Source organism: Molossus molossus, unplaced genomic scaffold, assembly GCF_014108415.1.
Source record: "Molossus molossus isolate mMolMol1 unplaced genomic scaffold, mMolMol1.p scaffold_m16_p_3, whole genome shotgun sequence".
In the NCBI taxonomy this organism is placed as follows: domain Eukaryota; kingdom Metazoa; phylum Chordata; class Mammalia; order Chiroptera; family Molossidae; genus Molossus; species Molossus molossus.
In genome coordinates, this window is record NW_023425366.1 from 22,219,976 (window position 1) to 22,244,209 (window position 24,234).

Below are 24,234 nucleotides of genomic sequence, written 5' to 3' on the forward strand. Positions count from 1 at the left end.
CATTGATGACCTGAACATTAGTAGTTTTGTAGAATGATATAAATACAATCCATAAGATAAAAGGAATGTAAAGAAGTAGCAGCAAGAAAAGATAACTTTGTTTGTTTGTTTTTTGTAAATCCTCACCCAAGGATATTTTTCTATTTTTCTTTAGATAGAGTGTTTGTGTGGGAGAGAGAGAGAAATAGAGAGATAAACATTGATGTGAGAGAGACATACCAACTGCTTGCCTCCCGCAAGACCCCAACCAGTGCCAGGGATGGAACCGCAACCAAGGTACGTGCCCTTGAACAAAATCAAATCCACGACTCTTGGGTCTGCGGGCCAAAGCTCTAACCAGTGAGCCAAACCAGCCTGGATTACAATACCAAGCATTTATTTTTTATGCTCTCTTGTCTACCTATTGGTTGTGTTTGACTAATTTATGCTGAATTTGTATTGACCTGTTGAGACTTCAAGCCTCCAGTCGGGTTCAGTTTTTTGTTCCTCTTGTCTTCATTTTAGAGTCAGTTTAAAGTCCAGCACCTACGATATGTCCTGTGCTTCTCAAGGCATATTATAGGAATTCAAAAGAGCAAAGAAATGGTAGATTAAAATTTAAATCTCTGCTTATGTCATATCCATTGACATCCCAGTAAGCAAAGTCCTGTGGCTAAGCCTAATATGAACAGGGCTTGGAAATACACATCCAATCTACAGGATATACTGAAGTATTATATGAAAATTATAATGCAATCTACCACAGGGTATTTAGAGCAAGTAAACATATTTTTTCTTTTGGAATTCGGAGTGTGATGGCATGGTTGTGTGCTGATGAGAGTGATCTTATAGAAATGGGGGAGAATGACAATGCAACAGAAAAAGGGAATAATTGTAGGAGCAGGGTTTATTAAAGAAAGTCAGAAGGAATGTAATCCAGTGCACAAATTAAAGAACTGAGCGTCTGTGTGGACAGGGACAGTTAACACCCTGATAGAAGTGATAGAAATGAAAACGGAGAACATGTGTAAGATTTGGGCAGACTCATAGATTGGTGATAAGTTGACCAGATGGTTCATTATAATTAAATCTCTTGTATACCCTCTTGCCCATATTATTGTTTAGTTCTTATTCTTTCCATCCCTGATAAATGATTTTTTCCAAGAAGGAGTCTTAGTGACTCTTCTTCTAACTAAATTATTCTCTGCTATAACTCATGTCATAACTTCAACCCTTTACCTATCCAAGTTAAAGTCAATTGGTACTCAGGCCTAGGTCTCTGTCATTTATGATATACCTTTGCAGGTCACATTGCTAGTCATCCTCAATGGCACATTTTGTTAACTCCTCAAACAATATATATAAATTAATTTAAAAATGAAGCCATTATCTCTTCTCTTTATATTTATCTTCATCTTTCACTTAGTTTACCAGTCTGCATGGCCTGAAATCTCAGGTTTCTATTATCCCTCCCATTCTTTAACATAGCATTTAGCACGTTATCTACATTGGTTGACTTTAACATTGTGTCACATAAAATATTATAATTTATCTAGGATATTTTCCCATTTTAGTTATTGCCTCATAAACACCAACCAGTCTTGTTCTCATAAAATTTACTGAGTTCCAATGATCGAGAAAAAAAATTTTTTTTAAGATGTAGGAGAGTTTAGGAGAGAAACTTGCTAAAAACTTTTTTCTTCTCCCATGTATTAATAGAAAAATGTCAGGCTAAACCTTTTTTTTTTTTCTTACCTATGCATTTAGTAAGAAAACTTAGAAATATAATCAATATATTTCCAGTCCAATCTTTGAATCATGTCTCCCAGATCTTGAGTTTTCCTTAGACAGCAAAATACATAAATAAAGGAATTTCTTTGATACATATGTAAATCGTAAATAATAATGAAAATATTTTTATATGGCTAATCCAACATAACACATATTGACGAGGCAACTGCTATTACCACAGTTATTTCATAAAAGAAACAATATTTTAAGACTAAAAAGCAGAAAGGACACTATATCAAAACAAAAATGATTTCTTCCCAGGAAGTCAGGTGTTGACCTCATAGTGTCTGACATATATGAACAGATGCATTGTTATCCTTTTTTTTTTTTTTTTTTTATCCTCACCCGAGGACATTTTTCCATTTTTTGTTCAGGTAGAGTGGGAGGGAGAGAGAGGAACAGAGAGAGAGAGAGAAACATCGATGTGAAAGGAACACATCGAGCGGCCGCCACCCGCACGACCAACCAGGGCCGGGGACAAACTGCAACCGAAGTACGTGCCCTCAGCGGGAACCGAACCCGGGTCTCTCAGGACCGCAGGCCAACGCTCTAACCGCTGAGCCAAACCGGCCAGGGCATATCCTTTTTTATTTATCTTTGAACTAGAGACTGTGTCACCCAGGGAGGCATAAGGGAACCACTATCCATAAACTCTCTGCTACGAATTAGATGAACATCCTAACTATAAACTGTACATAGTTATTGAAATACTTTATATGAAGATAAGCTTTGGAGGTTTTAATGTTAATGTTAAGCAATATAGTTTGTACAAGTGATAGAATGTCTAGAGCTTTTTTTTATTTTTCTAATTGTCCAAACTAGAAATAGAATGCATGCTGAGATAAATGTGATTGCTCAGAAAGCAGTTTTTGGTTAAATTGTTTTATTTAAAAGGTACTCACCATGGGAAAGCAACACTATGATTTCACTAAATGAACTCTGAACCTAAAACACAGCAACACAAGAGAAGGAGCAATTAAAGACAAAAATGATCAAATAAAATCAACTTAAATGGTAGTTTCTTATTGTAGATTGGATTTGCATTTCCCCAGTAGCTAGAGAAGTTGAGCATCTTTTCAAATATCTGTCGGCCATTTGTACGTCTTGGGAGAAGTGTCTGTTCAGGTCCTCTGCCCATTTTTTAATTGGATTGTTTGTTTGATGTTGAGTTGTATGAATTCTTTATACATTTTGGATATATTTTTTTTATCCTCACCCGAGGACATTTTTCCAGTTTTTTGTTCAGATAGAAGGGAAAGGGGAGAGAGAGAGAGAAAGAGAGAGAGAGAGAGAGAGAGAGAGAGAGAGAGAGAGAGAAACATCTATGTGAAAGGTACACATCAAATGGTTGTCACCCGCACGACCCAACCAGGGCCGGGGACAAACTGCAACCAAGGTACATGCCCTTAGTGGGAAACGAACCCTGGCCTCTCTGGACCGCAGGGCAACGCTCTAACCTCTGAGCCAAACCGGCCAGGGCTATACATTTTGGATATTGACCCCATGTCAAAGTTGTTTTCAAATATCCTCTCCCACTTAGTTGGTTGTATTTTTGTTTTGTTGGTGGTTTCTTTTGCTCTGCAGAAGCTTTTTAGTTTGATATAGTTCCACTTATTTATTTTTTCCTTTACTTCCCTTGCCTTTTGGGTCAAATTCATAAAATCTTCTCTAAGATCAAGATCTTAAATTCAGTACCTATGTTTCCTTCTATATGATGGAGGATGATTTGACTTTGGGTGAGGAGCACACAATGCAATATACAGATCATGTATCATGGAAATATATACTTGAAACCTATATATTTTATTAAATAGTATCACCCCAATACATTTAATTAAAAATTAAACAGCAGTGCCCTGGCCGGTTTGGCTCAGCAGTTAGACCATCAGCCTGCGGTCCCAAGAGACCCGGGTTCGGTTCCCGCTAAGGGCATGTACCTCGGTTGCAGTTTGTCCCCGGCCCTGGTCGGTCGTGCGGGTGGCAGCCACTCGATGTGTTCCTTTCACATTGATGTTTCTCTCTCTCTCTCTCTTTCTCTCTCTCCCTCCCACTCTATCTGAACAAAAAATGTCCTCCGGTGAGGATAAAAAAAAAAAAAAAAATTTAAACAGAAGTTTAATTTCTCTTCTGGAGAAATGTGTATTCAGGCATTATTTCTAGTCAAAATATGTAAATAAAATAAAATAAAAGGAAAAGGAGAACAGGAAGGAAAACCAGAAATAGCTAACATGTTCCAGTCTGCTTCTGAACTCACATGAATCCAGGGACATTAGAAAGGAGAGATTTTGATATTCTGAAAAAGCAGAGAAAACTGGTTTATTTATTTATCTATAGTCAGAAAACCTTTGCTGAGCCTTTGGGCATATTTATAATCTGTAACCGTATACTATAAAATACTGAGATTTATTTTATGCATGCTTACACACAATCTAAGTTGTACAACATAAAGCATAACACCAGCTTAATTACTAATTTGTTCTTCGGTCCTGAGAACATGACACCACCACCTCCAGTTCCATTAAATACAAAATTAGTAGTTTATACTAGGATTTTAGAAAAAGTAACACAGACTAAAAAGGTGCAATTTTGATATCCCTTCTGCAATGAGCAATTGTAAGATAAAGATGTATGAAAAACAACGCTAAGGGAAAGCATTGATAATATGGCTATGGCTGTTGAAGCTTTTCCTTTAATTTTTTTTTTTTTTTTTTTTGCATATTCGGCCTTTATTAGATATAAATAATAAGAAACTGATAGAAAACCTCCATTTAAAGAGAAATATGTAAAGATCATGAAGAATACAGGTAATGAGAAAATCTGATAGACTATTCAGTTTTCCTAATACCAGGCCAAACAATTCATGACTCAACTTCTTGCTGGGTTTTTTTAAATGAGAAGGCTTTTAAACGAGGTTGGAGTTGTGTCTCTTGTGAGACTGAGCATACTAAAGCGTTTACAGCATTTAATTTGGGACTACGTAGTAAAGGTGTAGTTTAGGTTAGTTTTTCCTTCCAGGTAGTGAGGCTATCAGGTTTTCTCGACAGTAAAAGAAATTTTAGGTCTTGCAACTAATTATTATAAATACAGCTACATGCTTTGATAAACATTGTAAAGACAGTTCTGGAAGGAAAAAAAAAAAAGAACTTGAAATAATATCAGTAATTCAATATGCTTTTATTACCTATAGTATTAACTATCTAATTTGCCTAAATTATTTCTTGGTGTCCTTTTAAATTAAAGATATAATCTTAGCCTTACCATTCCATTAACTGCTTATAATCTTTGGAATTGTTTACCCTTTATCCAGTGTCCTTCTGGGCTGCCTCCCCAGCCCAGCCTACACATTCTGAACTGCTTCGGGTTTATTACCCTGATGGAGGAAGTTATTAAAATAGGTTAATTTGCTTGGCTGAGATAACTTTAAATTAAGCCCTTATAACTTTCTGGCTTGCAGGCTGTCCATACTATATAATACCTGGAACAAGATATTCTAAAATCAAGCAGTTATTCAGAAATGTGTGTGTGTGTGTGTGTGTGTGTGTGTGTGTGTGTGTGTGTGTGTGTGTGCGCGCGCGCGCTTGTGCGCGCGTATGGCTTTTTCTTGTAACCATGACCATTTTCTGGGTGTCAGGATTATAATTTAAGTAAAATCATTGGTTGCTGACATGTACTGAGTGCTTGCTCTGGGTCAGGCAAGCTCCTACACACTTTGCATTCCTATGATTATCCATGTCTTACAGATAAGGGCTGAATGGTTGAATAACTTTTATATCACAGAACTAATCGGAGGCACAACCCAGAATCCTCCGAGGCTTCGTGGCTCCACGGCCAATGCTCTTAGTTACCATAGTATATCGCCATTCAAATGTTATGATAGGTAGAAAGAGAAGCAATCTTTCCACAATAAAAAAAATAAATAAAATGAGTACCATTTTGTAAATATGAGTCTGGTAAAATACACATAGAAGCTTGAATTTGCTTCTTGGGATATGAGGAGTGACTGGAACAGTTTTTTAAGAATTTAGGGGACTTGATCAGGTTTCAGTTTCAGAGAACAAACTGCTGGGCTGAGGAGAAGTTTAGAAACTATCTTCACCTTGGCACACATGATGCTATGATTTCTATTCTCCCAGTTCTCACTTTCACCCCACCCTCTCTCAATTTCAGTGCTCCCCTCATTGAAGTATTTATATTCCCCCAAACCATCAGGACCCTGAACAAGCTGGGAGTCTGCACAGGATGTCTGTCCCCTCTGCCCTCTCCATAGCTCAGCCTAATTTTCTTGGCTGTACCTCTTAAGGGACATTTCCTCTGATGCGGTTTCTTTAACTGCCAAGGCCAAGTTAAGGATCCCACTTAATGCACACAACTCCATTGAACACAACAGTAGAGCCATTGAATTTTAGCTTATTTCTCTACTCCTCGGAGGACACTACATATCTCTTACTTAATCTAACTTCCTGGTTTGCTATTCAGAATATCTAAAACTGGCGAGAATAGTCATTTGGGGACCTAACACCAACATGCAGGTTGCCTTCTCTTCCTCCTACTCTTCATGGTCTTAGCCCCTCTGAACAGGATGAGTGTGCCCGGCTTAGCTCTCCGAGCTCTGGGGAGGGAGCCAGGGGTGGAGCCCAGAAGCCAGCTGGTGGGAACTCGTAATGGGTGGCTGGCTGAACAGGGCTGTCTCACAACCAGCTGCAGCACTGAAGCTGAGCCCATGACAGTCCAATGGTGACAGGCATTGCGGTTTCAGTCCCGTTTCTGCATGGTGGACATGGGAGAGGTCCCTAGGAGAACAGTAATTGGGATGAGGGCTTTGGAGGTTGCTGGACAGTGATTGTTTGCCAAAATGTAAAGAAGTCATTTTCAAAGCCACACAGACATGCACTGGCTGAGCATCAGTTCTGCTTATATCCCCACTTCAGAGTGCACAAGAGGCAACCCGCTTACATTTATGGACGAATGTAAAAGAGGAGGCAGAGGAAGGAGGGAGTCAGGAAAGGATGGTGGGAAATATTTCACTAAATTTCAGGAAATAAAGGAATAAAATGTGGCTGTGTCATATGGTGAAGCAAAGGTCCCCACACCAACAAGGATAGGGCTCTCCAGTTCTACATTCCGTTTTCTGTCCCTTTCCCCCTCTGCCCTGGGAGAGCTGGCCTGTAGTTTAATATCTATCTATCTATCTATTATCTATCTATCTATCTATCTATCTATCTATCTATCTATCTATCTATATTCATATACATATATATACATATATACACACATATATATATACATATATACATATATATTCTTATATATGTTAAAATATTTTAAAAACAAAAGTTCTTCAAATATACTTAACCCACAATATTTGTTATATTTTTAATAGCCCATGCAGAAAAAGACAACACTCATGATCATAATAATGATTTAAGGGAACGTGTTATTAAATGAAAAATAAAAATTCAGAAGGGAGCTCCCTGGTTGAGCCAGAACCAATGTGAGGTCAAGTGGAGGATACTGTCTGTTACCTAAAGTTGGAATAGGAACTAATGTTACAAAAATGTACTACAGGAAAAATGAGAAGGCTTTGTAATGTAGTTGATCTTCCTAATTAACGTTCTATTTTGTCGATATGGTTTCCTGTTCCAGGAGACCTTATTCCTGCCTACATGGCTTTCTATGTGATGAAGTAGGAAAGAGTAATTAAGCAAGTTTTCCTGGGACCTCTGTCTTAGACTTTGCCCTTCCTCTGTGAGGGATACTACGCTGGGAATAGTCAGCCTCCAAGATTCTTCGTGATTCTGAGAAGGTAACCAGAGGAAGAAGTGAAGGTAGAGCTTATCAGCCTTTATCAAATATCATTCCCCAACAAGACCCCAGTGAAAAAGTCCCCACACTTCATGGAGAGTCAGCACTACCCAGGACCACTTTGTGTGACCCTTGGCGGGGGACCTCGTTTCTTTGGAAGGGCAACTCTATCTCAGTGGCTTAGAGGGGCAACGGTGGGTCTTAAAACACATATCGATCCTCCACGGCCCAGCACAGCAAGTGCACGCTGTGGATTTCTGGGAGATGAGACATAATCCCCAGATTTGAGGAGTTTATCTAATGCTTTGTTCATCAAAGAGCTTAAGGAATAAACATGAACAATTGAAGACAAAATAAATAGCCTGGTGTATCGCATATATAGAGCAAAATACTCAGTCCAGTCAGATGAAACTGTAGCATGTTACCACTAAAATGCACCTGAATAATTGACACCAAAATTTGCAGTTTTAGAGGTGATTTCTTTCTTTCAGAAAGTCAGTGTAAGTTAATACACACTAGTCACACCTTATTCTGCTTGTTATTCCATGTCTGTTTTCTTTCTTCTTTAAACAGTTGTTTCACGTTATTCAGACTTGAGCAGTTCGATTCCAAATATTCCATAACTTTAATCGAGTGTAATTTGTTTAATTTTGGAAATCCCCTTGAAAACTGAATTTACACCATTCAGGTTTTGCCTTGAAACACTCAAGAAGTTTTTGACACCTGGAAACTGGATTACAAAAATTAGAAATATATAAAATATAAAGCCATACCCACCTGTCTCTAGGTATATAAATGCACTAATTAGTAAGAGGAGAATGTTGCAAAAAATATTTAAATAAAGTTCTGAAGACAACTCTAGGTATTGCGTTAGAAGACTAATAACAGAGCTTTCAGTGGCTTCTGCAGGAGTATCTAGCTCGTTAGCACCATGTTCACCACTACTGCACATTTAAACAATTTCTTACATCAGGGAAATAAGACCTTTCATGAATCTTGGAGAGAGACATTTTGCACTGACTCAAAGTGAACATAATCATTTTGTATTCTCAGTGTTTTTAAATACAAAGCATTTTGTTCTCAAAACCACGTGGAGTCACTTGATGGTGAAGTAAACCAGATTAATGCCTACAATCCTGAGGATGTAAAACGGGGGCTCACCTACAGTGTCTCCGAGAGATGAATGAGGATAACATGTGGGTCTGTTTCTGGATGTTTCTAATGGTCTGTTTATTAGTGCAGCCAATAAAATAGAATACTATTTCTTAATCTAGTTTTATTCTTCAGAATAAGTGAGGTAATGAATGTATTTAGAATTAGAAATCGAAGAAGGAAATTCTGAGTTTTAGCCCTCACACATCAATTGATAAAAAAATGGATGTCTTTTTATATATACCTATGTATAAAAGGAATCAATGTTAATCTGAGACATCTACAAATCCAATATAACAAGACTTGCTTTTTATAGCATTTTAAAATGAGAGAGGATTTGAAAACCTTGTTACTATGTGAAAAATAATTTAATCCCCAGGGAAAGGAATTGGAGGAAAAAGGATCCCTGCATACAAAACTATATTCCACCAAATTATTTTGTGCAAGAAATGAAATGTGTGGGGTTTTCTCATTGTATTTAAGTAATGAGAAGAGAGAATCCCTTTAATTTAATCGCTTAATACTGGTATATTTCTGTCAAATAAATTTTCAAGAAATAAAAATATTGTTCTACTACTAGGTTTTTAAATATTACATGTTAAGAAAAAAAATCACATTTTTTTTCTGCATATACACCAGTACCTTTCAGCACTTCGATTTTGCTCTGTAAGTTAGGATTGCAGGGCATAATAGGATATGACATGGCATTTTCCTGCACTAGTGCTTCTGAGAGATGTCATAGTTAAGTTATTAAAGTTTCAAGTATGTATTATTTAGTTACAATATGTTACTAGGACCCAGTGTGCTCTTAACATTTAATTTTCCTCTTTAACCTATTTAAAAATATTTGTCATAGTGTTTTATATACCTTTCGGTTGCCTATATTACTTCGGAATTATTGAATTTGGGTGCAGACACATTTATTATTTAATAAATAAAATTAAATGTCCCGTCAAAGGGGAGAGGATTTGTCTTCATTTCTGGAAAGACTTTGAAGCAACTCTAGCCAAAGTCTAAGCACAAGGATGCTTGAAGTGCAGACTGAGTTAGTATTTCTTTCTATACATACAATCCCTGGATGCTTACATCTCTATTCGAAAGAATCATACAACTCTTGCAAACACTTAGCTTGCATATATGTACTACATCTTATTTTTCAAAACAGTCATTCATGGTGACCCAAGATCTCAACTTTTCCTGATATATTTTGTTTGTTTTTTTAATCCTTACCCAAAGACATTTTCCCATTTTTTCTTCAGATAGAGTGGGAAGGAGAGTGAGAGAGAATGAGTGAGAGAGAGAGAAACATCAACATGAAAGGGACACATCGAGTGGTTGCTACCCGCACGACCCAACCAGGCTGGGGACAAACTGCAACCGAGGTAAAGTGTCCTTAGTGGGAACTGAGCCCAGGTCTCTCTGGACCACAGGCCGATGCTCTAACTGCTGAGCCAAACCGGCCAGGGCTATTTTGTATTTTTTTAGTTCCATTTTTACTTGTTGCTTCTAGATTGTTGCTGTTTTTGTGTTATGATAGAAAATGATTTGTAATTTAGGATACACCTGAAATAACTAAGAATATTAGTTTCAGAATCACTAAAGATATTAAAATGTAGAGAAAAGTGGGAGAATACAGACCAAACTAACCAGCTTCCTGTCCTTGTTGTGCCTGTTGTTAGCACTAATGTAATAAACCAGGTGTGGTCACACTTGAGTGATAAGCATACACAAATACTAGAAGAGGGTTTTACACACAATAGGGGCTCTTTAAATGTGACCTTTCCTTCTTATCTTTCTTTTCCAAAGCAAATAAGAAAAGCAACATGTCTTGGGTAATAAATGAAAGCAGATCATTTACATTTTGGAGCACAACTGATTTCCGAAGTTAACTGGTAAACCTTTCTTTCCTTTCCTTCCTTCCTTCCTTCCTTCCTTCCTTCCTTCCTTCCTTCCTTCCTTCCTTCCTTCCTTCCTTTCTTTCTTCTTTCTTTCCTTCCCTTTCTTCCTTCCTTCCTTCCCTCCTCCTTCCTTCCTTCCTCTTTCTTTCTTTCTTTCTTTCTTTCTTTCTTTCTTTCTTTCTTTCTTTCTTTCTTTCTTTCTTTCTTTCTTTCTTTCTTTCTTTCTTTCTTTCTTCTTTCTTTCCAATTTGTACCATGCTCTTTTATTATGTCCGGTGTTTTCTCAAGTCATTGAAATTCCATAGACATCATTTTCTAATGGCTACATACTTGTCTACATAACCATCACCAGAGATGGGCCCTGCGGACGGCCTGAGATTTCCTGTTACAACACCAACAAACACCATTGCGATGCACGTCCTCGTGCATCTGTCCTTTTCATGTTCCCAATTATTTCCTTTGAACAGATTTCCAGAAGTAAAATTCTGGGTTAAAGAGTACCAACATTTTTACGTCTTCTATATATCCTGCCAAACTTCTGCCTGGAAATTTGTGTAAACTTTTAGTCTCACAAGCCTCGTATGGCAGCAGACTTGTGCAAATACTATGGCTGGACTGGGGAGGGACCGAGGACACAGACGGTGGAGGTGTCTCTGGAGGGGAGAACCCATCACAAATCACCTTTCACAGTGACATCGTGATAAAATGTGCCAGTGGAGCACGCAGGAGTCAAAACTAAATGCACCCTCTGTTCAATAGGGCAAGTTTTCTTAGGATAGTCAGAGCACTGCTTACGCTGATCACCTGCAGACCGGACCCAACCTAACTCAACTCCCAAATGCAGGCAGTTTAGAAGACACGGGGAGAAGAGGCAGGTGTATTAAATACCACCCCCCAGTTTTGCCCAGGAGTGGGGAGCAGCATTGCCTAAGGAAACAGCAGGGCCTCTCCTGCTGCTTCTTTGCCAGGAGCCAGCTGACAGAGAGTGGACCTCAGCTACAAAGATGAAAGGCAGTTCCAGAGGCTTGGCTGAGACGGGCTGAGTGGGTGGCAGGGAGGCTGTGGGCACAGACAGGTGGGCATGTGTGATGGAATCCATGCGGCAGGCCCCTCAGGCCCCCAGCATCTGCTGGGCCAGAGAGGGCAGGCACGACATCCCAGTTACCAGGAAGAAAGCCAGTCTGTGAAGTCGCAGAATTCCGGGGCTTTCTCCTCCTGCACTTGGCAGTGTTTTTTGGTCTTCTGTGCCTTCAGAGAGGAAGTGATGGAGAGGTAGGCAAGAAGAGCGGAAACGGAGGAGGCTGGGAAGGCAATATGCTCCCTCTGCCTCACCCCTGCTAACAGTGATGAACCACCCAAAGGAGACTTCAGAGCCACCGGTGACCTAAACTCACTTGAATTTGAAGTGGGCTTTGGAGGCTCCGGACTTGGAACACCTGAGTGAGTGTTGAGGAGGAGGCTGGGTTTCCCCATCTGGGTCTGGGGGTTGCTTTCTCTTCTCTTGGTGCAGATCTGCCTGTCTCACGCTTGGGAAGCAGAGCTATGGTTAGATTCCAAGGAGACAGGGCTTGGTTGTGAAATGCAAAATGAAGGGCTTGTGAAATCCACCAAGAAGGTACTTAAGGTTCTTTCCTTTTAAATCCACACACTTACCCAGCACTGGGTACATGCTGGGCTCTTTTCTAAACACTTAAAAATGTTAATTCACTTAGTTCTCTCCACAACTCTATGAAGTTGGGATTATCGTTGTTCTAGTTTAGGATGAGGAAACTCACGCACAGAGCTGTGACCTTGCCCAGGTTCCCATCCGAGGTCACAGCCCAGCTGGATTTGAAATTAGGCACCTGGCCCGAGTGTGTGCGTGAAACCTCACTGCCAATGAAACTGTAAGACCAGTTGCTTCAAGGTGAGAGTTGCACAGAGGTGAGAGTTACGAGTTCTACTTCCCACTGGTTTGTGTTATTCAAGAAGGGAGCTATTACTAAAGACTAAGGTAGGTAGGTCAAGGTCCATGTAACAGTGCCACTGGCTTCGTGGTGAACGGCTGTAGTCTCGTCCTGTGCTGCAGAGTGAGAAAGACTCTGCGGACCTTTTATAGGAAGGACCCAGAAGCACACAGAACCGGAAGGGCTGGCTGGCTCCAGGCTTTCCCTAGAGCCCCAGTGAAATCTGGGATGGCCAGATCACCTCTAGCTGCACTCCCTGAGCATGCCTTGTGCCCTTGAATCAGGCGTAAACTCTGTGGGGCTTCTGGGCTAAACTAGCCATGAACCAGCCACTGTTGACCTGGCCAGACTGAGGTGGGGGAGCTCCCTGCCCTGTGCTCACCCCAAACCTCATGCAGACCCTGCATCCTCCTTTTCTGCTACCACATCTAGTTTTCTGATTCTCAAGGGCTCTCAGAAGGTGGCGGTTTGTCTCCGTCACGTCTGAATCCTTAGCGTCTGGTTAACTGGTAAAACTTTCATCATTGAAGTAAATGAATTAATAAAAACTAACATAAATATATACAGAGTTCATTCCCAAAACATTTTAAAATAATTATTTTTTAAAGGTTTACTGGTGATTAATTTCATAAGTTTTGAATATATGTGTATACCTATATTATCAATATAAGTAGATATATATATCCAAAATATCAATTAATACTTGCTTATGAAAATATAACAATTTATTAAATTTTTTCTACTATCTCTTGTTCTTTCACCATAAGTTTTGAGATATATATACAAGCTATGGCAAAAGTAGGTGTACAGTTGTGAGTACTCTTGAAACATAGAGTTTATTTTTGTATTATTGTTTATTAATTATTATATTATTTTCATACAGACAACTGTAAACCTACTTCTGTTCTATCCTGTGTGTAAATATATATTCATATGTATATGTATAAATATATGTGCGTATATACATATATATACACATATGTGTGTGTGTGTGTGATTCAATCCTATTATTTTATTTGTAATCTCTGTAACTTTAAAAATGTACATGTGAATACCTTTTTTGGTTATTGTGTGAACTTTTGATAATTTTTTTAATTCCCTAATCTTTGACCCAATTTTCCTCCTTTAAAATTTTGACAATATCCTTTTGTGTTTATAGTATCAGTGAAATTTACATCTAGATGTTTTCCAACAATCCTAAACATCTAATTTTATTATGACCACCAATGTCCTATAAACAACAAAAAACAGTGCCTGTGGTTTTATCACTTGAGATATTCAGTTTTTGAATCGTTAAGTTTTGGGTAAAAGAATGTGAGAAAGCCCATATTCTCTAGCTGCATTTTATTAGAAACCTGGCCCCAAAATGCAGTTCTTTGACTGCTTTCTAGGAGATTTCTTTGACTTTCGTTTTCTTTTCATTGTTTTAAAAATGTATGCTTTAATCTCTAAGACATTGTTATTGTAATTCTGAGATTTCTTCTGGAATATTTCTTAACATAATGGTTTAAGAAATAATCATATTCTGTGTCCCATATTATCTCCCTTTCTTCTAGGGTCAAGTTTTTTGCTTGCATATCTTGACATTTTTCTGGTGTTCCTTGATTATTCAGTCATTAAAGAAGGGATGAATAGCTGGTTCATCTTTCCTCTGTTGAAGAAGTGGAAATGTTTCTCTCTTTGATGTCTATAGTCTGATTTTTTTAATCCCTTTTACTTTCATAAAAGCAAAGAAAATCAATCCCTCTGAGTTGCCAATTCCCAGAAAGTTGCCAACCTGTTTGTTTGCTTGTTTTATTGGTTATTAGGAGAGACTGCATGTCAATTTAATTTGTTTTCTACTTGGTCACAGAGCTTATGTTTTTGCATTATCTCCCCTTGTCTACACTTAAATAAAAATGGTGAAATGTCTTTTTACACTGCATATTTTGTCTTATGATTTGAATTTTAGAACACTGTATTTCCTTTTGCTCATCAGTAAGATTAATCCATTCAGGTTTTCTTTCATCTAAAGATGCTTCTATGGGATAAATATTTAATATTTCTCATTCATGATAGCATTTGGTAGAATTGAAGGAATGATTAAGGCCCAGTGCTTAGAAAAGCTCACACAGTTGTAATTCTCGTGCAAACCTGGCAGGCTGCTAACTTGAAATTTTGTACTCTCAATGCAATTTAGAAATCTTGCATTTCCTATCTATTTAACTCCCTCTTGACTTTAGTTACCTTTGGCAAAAAATTGCTCCTCTCATCTTTCTATAGGACTCACTTAACTCAAAGTTGAAAGGTGAATTTTTGTCTGTATGTATTAGATAGCCTTTATATTCTGGAGACTCTCATTTATGTGAAATCCCCACCAGGCTGAAAAGTAGGATGAAGAATTTTTTCCAACTCCCTATGGTTAAAGAAAAAAATTATAGATTGATTATCTCTTTAGAGCTCTAGCTCTGACTTTAATCAGAATTAGTTTGCTTAAATTAGTTATATAATTTTAATTATCTTAAATTAAATTATAATAAATTATAATTATTTGTTAGGTTAAAATACTCACCATTGAGTGGATGGAGGGAAAATGGGATATTTGAGTAGTAGGGGTGTGCCTATGTGTGGGTAATAAGAATGAATTTTTCTGGCTGAGGGGTCGTTTTCTAATATATCTATAACTTTTAGGCAACTTTGCTAATTATAACACTTTAATTCTATTTGAATGTTGACATATCCAAATATGACAGCTTTTATTAAAGTCATTTTAAGCTAAAAGCTAACGTTATAAAAATATTGACAAATGCTATTGTTCAAATTCTTTTTCAATCAAAACTGCCTAGTAATTGAAAGTAAATGGGTTTTTGTCAATTTGAGGTTTTTTTTTTAAATTTTTAAATGCAAAAGTCAAAATGATTTGACATTTGAAAAACGGCAAAATGATCCTGTTACCATTGTTTATATCACTTGACCCAGCAGAATATCAAGTAGCCTTCCCTTCTATGCACCATGTAGAAGACTATCAGTTATGCACAAGCAGCATCCTGATCTAGGAAGCATGCAATTCACTTCGCTCTTCACGACTAAAGAAAGCAATTGCTGGACCCTTTAAAATCCACAATTTAATATAAGGTTAGAAATTAACAGTTTCTTAAAGCACTCTATTTTAAAATAAACATCTTTGTAAGAAAGAGAAACCAAAACTTGATTTTTGCAAGACATCACATTCTTTTTTCAGTCTCTTTATTTTAAGATTGATTTTTCAGAGGAATTGATTTTACTTTTGTTTGTTCCTCTCAGATAATTTTACATTTGTAATATTATTTTTACTGTTACTGTTTTTGCTTTCAACATTTTATTAATCATGCAATGGGAGGGGAGAAAAAATGTTTCAATTGAGCCTATATAAATAAGAAAAACTGAAGTAATTTTAAAGATAACTTCATCAGTTTACAGAAATTTGCAACCACATAAATGATCACAAAACATAGTTTTACTGGAGAATAACTAGTAAGTCCATAAGTACTAGATAGTACTTCTAAAACCAGCTTTCTGAGTTAAATCTCAAAAGATCTATTTATTGCCAAAGAAAAAAACTAAAAGTCCTCAAAGAACAAATATTTCTTTGGGGCTTTAGCGAACTTTGTGGATTCCATCATATATAATGCAATGTATAAAAATATGAAAGCTACTTTGCTTCATAACCTAGAAATGCTACAAAATTTAAGGTCAGTAATCCTTGATGAGAAACACTATTGGCAAAGGTGTAATGAGATATCAGGAGCAAAAGCCAGCCTCCCTTGTCTTTAAATGTTTCCTTTCTGGTTGTACCCACAACTGTCTTAACTTCCATATTGATTCAATTTGTAAAAGTATTCAGTGGAAAACTATCCATGCTGAATATTACAATGAAAGACAGAAAAAAGCTAGCATCACCAAATGCCTCTTCCTTATGAGTGTTTAGTTGGTTCTTGTTTTATTTTTTTGTAATAAAATAAAAGGATCATTAGCACCATTCCAAAATGGTTTACATATTTTTAAATTAAAATGTACATAGTTGGTATTTTTCTGATATCTGTTCATGAAATAAAAAACAACAAAATTAAGAATTTTTATCCCAGTGCTGTTTTCTTTTTTGTTACTTGATTTCCATTCTATTGGGAGTCACATACAACCTAGCCAATAGTTTCTATGACCTTTAAGTTGTTTTATGGGATAAAGTTACTTATATGTCAGTTTCACTACCAGGACAAGAAGCGTAACCTATTTATTTTTATTTGAACAACAAATCTATAGCTAGTTTCCCAGTACTCAGGACTTTAGGACTTTAGGGGGTGTAAAGGGAGGTGGTAAGGAGCCAAGGGAAAGAAAGGATGTCAGTGCAGCATCCATTGTTCCACTCTGGTGCTGTAAGAGTGACATTTTTATATTCCATATATCAGAAGATCATATGGTATTTTTCCTTCTGTGTCTAGGAGCCTTTGCAGAGGCTGTCTGCTTTAACCCTTTGCATGCCCTGGCCTCTGCTAATTATGCCCTCTCCTCAAGGAGCTTTTTGAAATCTCTGCCTCTTGGCTCCTCTTTATTTTCCTCATGAATATGGACTTTATCAATGTCTTTCCTTTATTGTAACGTTAGTAAGGCTCAGGCATGAAAGGAAACAAGCTTGGTCTACCATTGTAAACTTGAGGCATCATGGACTTTTTTAAGACAAAAATTTAGACAAAAACATTTACTTTCAGAACTCAATAATAAAAAGTTACACAGTAAAAAGTTACTGTGAAATTTCAAAATTTACTATCAGTTCTATCTCTTCTAAAAGTAAAGATTGAGAGTAAGTACTTAATTCAAACACAGTCATCTACTTTCTATAACATGAATTTCTAAAATTTTCTATTTGATTGATTTTTGGTAATTTTGAATAACTATTCAGATTTCTCATCGTTAATGATTGTGACTTAACTATGGGTGTTCAAATTAGGCCCAAAGTAAATAATGCAGATGCAGATCTTGACTTCAGCCTTCTATAAGTTTAAGAAAAGATGGATTGGAAGTAGGAGCAAGAAGGAAGGGGTAATGGGGGAAAACAGGCAGCATCTGTAATACTTTCAACAATAAAGGTAAAAAAATAAATTAAAAAGAAAAGATGGATTGCTCCACTGAAATAGATTTTTATGTATTATATTTTGGTTCTCGTTTCTTTTCTCATTCTTCAACACCCTCTTTCTGTTAGTTTAGATGATGACTTTGAATGCCTGTTTTATTTGACAGAAAAGCTGAAAATGCTTTTTTTTTGGTTTGGCCATCTGTAAAAATTACAGTCATTGTTCAATTTCCATTCAGGCAAACCTCCTAGAGAAGCCCGTCATGGACTATCAGAGCAGAGGAGGAGGAACTCGGCCCAATGTCCTCCTGACCAATTATGAAGATTAAATTGTTATATTTTCATATATCTCTCATTTTTAAAATAAGTTGTGGAGAGAAAATGTGCTTTTAAATCATTGATTTCTGTTTTTTACTTAGCCTTTTTCTTTTAGGATATGTGAAATTTCAAAATGAATCATGTGCATGTGTGTTACATGTGCATTATATTGTCAAGGAAAAATGCACTAGAGAACTTAAATAGGCAAGACTTGATTCAAGATTCTTGCAATAGGGAAGAGAGATTAAACTCAACTCCCCAGAAACAACAGGTGAGAGAATTTTAAACACTGTGGTGAGCTATTGGAAGACTCCCAGAGATGTGGGTGGGAGGTTGGTCAATATGATAGAGCCAAGGCTTTGTTAGTTAATTGGCCCTTATTAAAGATAGATGCCTATCCTCCCACAGAGACTGGGAGATAGGAGCTCTACCTTCTTGATTGTCCACTTAAAAGGGATAGTTCCCAGGGCTTGGGAGAAAGGCATTCTTAGTTTATAACACTGTCAAGAAGCTGGGAGAAAATGTACACCTCAAGGAAGAATTTAAAATTGCAAATTTTCTAAAAAGAAAGTCAGGGGACTCTAGTCAGAAAGGAAACTGTCTAAAATTTAGGGAAGCTGAGGGAAATGTCTGTGAATATTCTCTAATAAAAAATCTGATCTGAAAACAACCATCTTATATACAATAAAGAATTATTTATGCAACCAAAAATGATAAAAAACCCAACACTATATATGAATTTGATCATCAGTTAAAATTCTAAAACAATTAGTGGTGAACACATAATATTATTCTGGATCTCTCCATACCTGTTTTCTCAACAATAAGTAGGTGGACTGAAGGATTTCTGGATACATACACTGCATACTGAGGGGACACCTAGATTGTTCATTAATAATTATTTTTGTTTATTCTTTATGTCACTACATTTTCACTTTCCTGTGGAGATGCAGTATCCATTCATCAGGTTGTCCAAGTGTTTCCCATCAAAAGTGTCCATCACCATCATTATTTAATAAATATTTTGCATATTACTCTCTGCCAGTATTTGGGATTTACTTTATTTTGTTTTATTTTATTTTTACTTTAAATAACACATATTCTCTGCATTCCCCGACATCACCGACTTCACAGGTCCCTTTCAACGAAGCATCCCCACCACGGCTTGAGGAGAAGCTCGTGTGCTTGCTGTGTCTTCCGCCTTCATCAAAGTGCACTGAGCGATGCCCTGGCCAATTGTATCTATCACCTCTCTCACTGTGTCCCGTTTTACACCACATGTTAGCATTATTTTATTTTATTTTTATCCTCACTCAAGGACATTTTTTCCACTTTTGTTCAGATAGAGTAGATAGAGTGGGAGGGAGAGGGGGGAAGAGAGAGAGTGAGAGACAGAGAGAGAGAGAAACATTGGTGTGAAAGGGACAGATGAGTGGCTGCCTCCCACATGACCTCAACCAGGGCCGGGGATGAACCGCAACCGAGGTACATGCCCTAGGCCTGAATCGAACCCAAAACTTATTGGTTCATGGGTTGATGCTCTAACCTCTGAGCTATACTGGCTAGGGCTTAACATTTATTTTTTAACTGAACGTGGAAAATTATTTCTTCCCTTGAAAATACAATTCAACCTGTAACAATTGTACATTGGTATATATGTACAATTTTTTTCTAAAATAATATTTATCATGATGCATATCTTTCTTGATCTTTATATTTTGTTTATATTTTATTATAGCATTATGAAAATTTTCAATAAACTGCCTGGAAGTCTATAATATAAAGTACAAAGATGAATAATCTAAAATATATGAATTCTTAAATAAATACATTTTTAAGGAAATGCTGAATTGAGATATGGGTTTAGATACACATTAACTATAATGTCTATAAAAATCATCTGTGTGCCCTGGCCGGTTTGGCTCAGCGGTTAGAGCGCCCACCTGCGGTCCAGAGAGACCCGGGTTCGGTTCCCGCTAAGGGCATGTACCTTGGTTGCAGTTTGTCCCCGGCCCTGGTTGGTCGTGCGGGTGGCAGCCACTCGATGTGTCCCTTTCACATCGATGTTTCTCTCTCTCTCTCTTCCTCTCTCTCCCTCCCACTCTGTCTGTACAAAAAATGAAAAATGTCCTCGGGTGAGGATAAAAAAAAAAAAAAAAAATCATCTGTGGAAGATGAACATAAAGCAAAAAATAATTTTAAATTATTATGGAAAAAAACAGATCCTCTCTGACTTATTTATTTTATAGTTAAAATCTGTGATTCCAAAAATGATTTCGAAAGAAGAAGACGCTGTATTTTTTGAGTTTCTGTGTTTTTCAACATTTATCCTTTTGGAAGAACAAAAGGTTGGATATTCTTCCCACACACCACTCATTTTGAGGATATTTTTAAAGAGATGGCATTTCATTTTCCATAGGCATTCAGCTGCTTCCATTGTGTGGTTGGTTTATTGTGAAGACCTGATGTAAATGAAGCATCCGAGGAAAGATTCAGCCTGGAGCTGTTGGATTTATTCATTTTTTATCATTTTCCTGTGAGAAAATTAAAACTTGATTTGCTTGTAGTTGTATTTTATAATTTATAAAAGAATATGTGAAATGTGTCTATTACATCAATTCGAAGCCATGGAGTTCTCCCTCTTCCTCTCCATCTCTCCACCACTCCTCCCCTTCTCTCACACTCTTCCTCTGTGAGAGAAGAGACAGAACATAGACTTCAGGTTAAACTGGGTGGTTGGGAAGAAGGATGCCACTACGAGTTCAGCAGATCGCCAGTGGGGACTTTTTATTTAATCTGCTTAATTGAGCAGTGTCCTGTGCCAGATGAAGTGATGTATCACTCATATGAGATCTTTTTCAAGGTAAATAAGCTCTTCCTGGATAAGTAGCTTTTTGTTTTAATTGTAACTTCAGTGTCCCATCACCAGGATTAAGTGTTTTTTAGAGGGGAAATAGCTCGATGATTACAATTAACTCATTTTAAGTAGATTTCAAAAGCCCTTGTTTAAGTTTTGTTTTTTGTTTTTCTCTATGATAAATGGCTAGATCACAATTCAGGCATGTAAAATAAACAATTTAATCATATCTTCATGCAATTAAATGAAGTCAGTAGCAACAGTAACTTACTCTATTCTAGAAGACAGTCATGAGCATTATTTGCTGGGACAAAGATATTTACTGGGTATATCTTTGTACTGGGTGCATCTTAAATATTACTGTGTTAAATTTAATGAGTTGTTCATTATGTGGTAATTTTAGTTGTTGAAATAACCTTCATTCCATAGTCATCTCTGTGTCAACAATTAATTCATTACATAAATATTCCCAATATACTTTTTTTTTTTTAGTATTTTTTTCTTCCTTTATTGATTTTAGAGAGATAGAAGCATCGATGAGAGAAGCAGCTTATTAGGCAATCAGATTTGTTAGTTGGCAATGGGAAATGCAGTCAGGAGTTTGAAAATTAGATCAAAGCTCAAGGTACAAATGATTTAAACTTGTATCACTAGATGGACTTAGGTAGGGATTGAATTAATAAAAGGTCTAGGAATCAAGCCATAAAATAGTGCACTATACAGTGTTGATATGAGGAGGAGAAACCAGAAGAAAAAAACCAAATTTCTCCTGAGATATGAACCAAACAAGGTGAGAAGGAGTCATGAATTCCAAGGGTCACAGGGTTTCAAGAAGTAATGATTGTGTAAAATGTTGCTAAGAAAGTTGAATGAAAGGAAGATCAAGAAGTGACTATTGAGTTGGGTGAGATAAAGTTGTGGATGAATTACTTCCAAGGTTATTTCAGTGAAGTGATTGGGTTTAAGTCCAATTTGGACGAGAATTAAGGAAGTCCACAAAGCAGAGGCAACAAATATAGAGAGAACTGTCAAGAGGTTTGTCGTGTAAGAAACCTACAGATGAGAGTCACAGTTGAGAAAACTTGGAAAATCTTTTCTTTTGAGTCAAACTATGTTAACTCTTTTGTAAAATCTGGAGATTGTCAATTAAAATCTGATGTCAATTATGAAATCATTGTTCAATTATCTCACAATGGGATTTTGTCTTAGAAATTAACCGTCACACCAGTAAGAATAATATAAATCTATGAAATAACTTTCTATATTAGAAAGTTCCTATTTTTTTTTATTTTTTTTATTGTTGAGAGTATTACAGATGCCCCCCCCTTTTTTCCCCATTGACCCCCTCCTCCCCACTCAGACCTCCTGCCTTCCCCATATTATTGTCTGTGTCCATTGGTTATGCATATATGCAAATAAGTTATTTGGTTTATCTATTCATACCCCCCCATTCCCCTTCCCTCCGAAGCTTACTTTGTTTATGATGTTCCATAATTAAGTGAGGTCATGCGGTACCTGTCTTTCTCTGACTGACTTATTTCACTCAGCATAATATTCTCCAGGTCCCTCCATGTCATCTCAAAGGGTAAGAGATCTTTCTTTCTTATAGTTGCATAGTGTTCCATTGTGTAAATATACCACAACTTTTTATCCACTCATCTACTGAGGGACACTGGATTGTTTCCAAAGTTGTAAATAGCTCTGCTATGAATATAGTTGTGCATATATCCTTTCTGATTGGTGTTTCAGGCTTCTTAGGATATATTCTGAGAAGTGGGATTACTGGGTCAAATGGCAGCTCTATTTTTAATTTTTTGAGGAAGCAACATATTGTTTTCCATAGTGGCTGCACCAGTCTGCATTCCTACTAGCAGTGCACTAGAGTTTCCTTTTCTCCACATCCTCACCAGCACTTGTTGTTTGAAGATTTGTTGATGGCAGCATTCTGGCAGGTGTGAGGTGATACCTCAGTCATTTTAAATTGCATCTCTATGATAATTAGTGACATTGAACATTTTTTCATGTCTCTTGGCCACTTGTATGTCCTGTTGGGAGAAGTGTCTATTTAGGTCCTCTGCCTATTTTTAATTGGATTGTTTGTGTTCCTTTTGTTGAGCTGTATAGGTACTTTATATATTTTGGATATTAACCCTTTATCCAAAGTATCATTGGCAAATATGTTATCCCCAGAGAGTAGGTTCCCTTTTTATTTTGATGATGGTTTCTTTTGCAAGTTGGAAACTTTTTTAGTTGTGGTGCATATACACAATGGAAAATTATACAGCTGTAAAAAAGAAAAATCTCTTACCTTTCAGACAACATGAAGGGACTTGGAGAGTATTATGCTAATTAGACCTACATAGCCACTACTAGGTGAACTGTAACTATTGCTCCATATCAATATTTCCTTCTTTATGGACAGACAAGTTATATACAGAATGGATGAATATGAAACATTGATCTTTTTTTTTTTTTTTTCTAGTTAACTCAAAACAAGTCAACTCTCTCAAAGAACAACCAAAAAAAAAAAAAAGTTGATAAAAGAGCATTAAGTGTTTTGGCTGTGATGTATATGAATTGGGATTTAAGACCCTATGAGTAGCAATAATGGCAAAGTAACATTTTTATTTCTTCACCTTGAAAAAATAGGTTTGGGTTTCTCAAAAGCAAATCTTGACACATATATTTGGAGTCAAATCGTTTTGAGAGGTGCTAATTCCAGGAGGCACAGTGAGATAATGGGAAAGTGAGACAAACAGGTAGGAAGACAAAGAAAGTGCAGATTACCTCTGTGAGAAACCACGATTCAATCCCACTGGCAAACTTCTAACGTGCATTGTGGAGCTTGCTTCAGAATGCTCTCACTGAGTGATGAGGGATCTGGATTGTTTAATAACTGTCTTCAGCCTCTCATTGGTTGCCCTGCCCCAGAGCTGGGCAGATATGATACAGTGATATACACAAGGAGCAGCCATGCTGGAGGAGAGTGCATGCAGCCTAGAGAATAGGCTAGAGGGCAAGGGAGAAACACAGCCTGGTTCGAACCACCTAGCACTTCAGCCTCTTCTCATAATCATGAACATTATATTGTGGGTCATTAAGGGGAAAAGACCAACATTAATTTATATAATATCTTACAGGTTTTAAAATTAGAAAATGCTTAAACAGATCGAAAGGAAGATCAAATTAATTATGCAAATTAATTGCAGAATAATCAAAATACATTATTTTAGTCCTTTGGATATAATATAGTTATTTGCCTGTAAAAACTACCTCCTTTGGATTAATATTAGAGATTTGAGGAGGTGTATCCAGGTGAAAAATGATGCCTAAAAGACTTATTTTCAATCACTGCTCATTTAATATTGCAATCCTCCACTCAGAATGTTTAATTCTTTGAATATT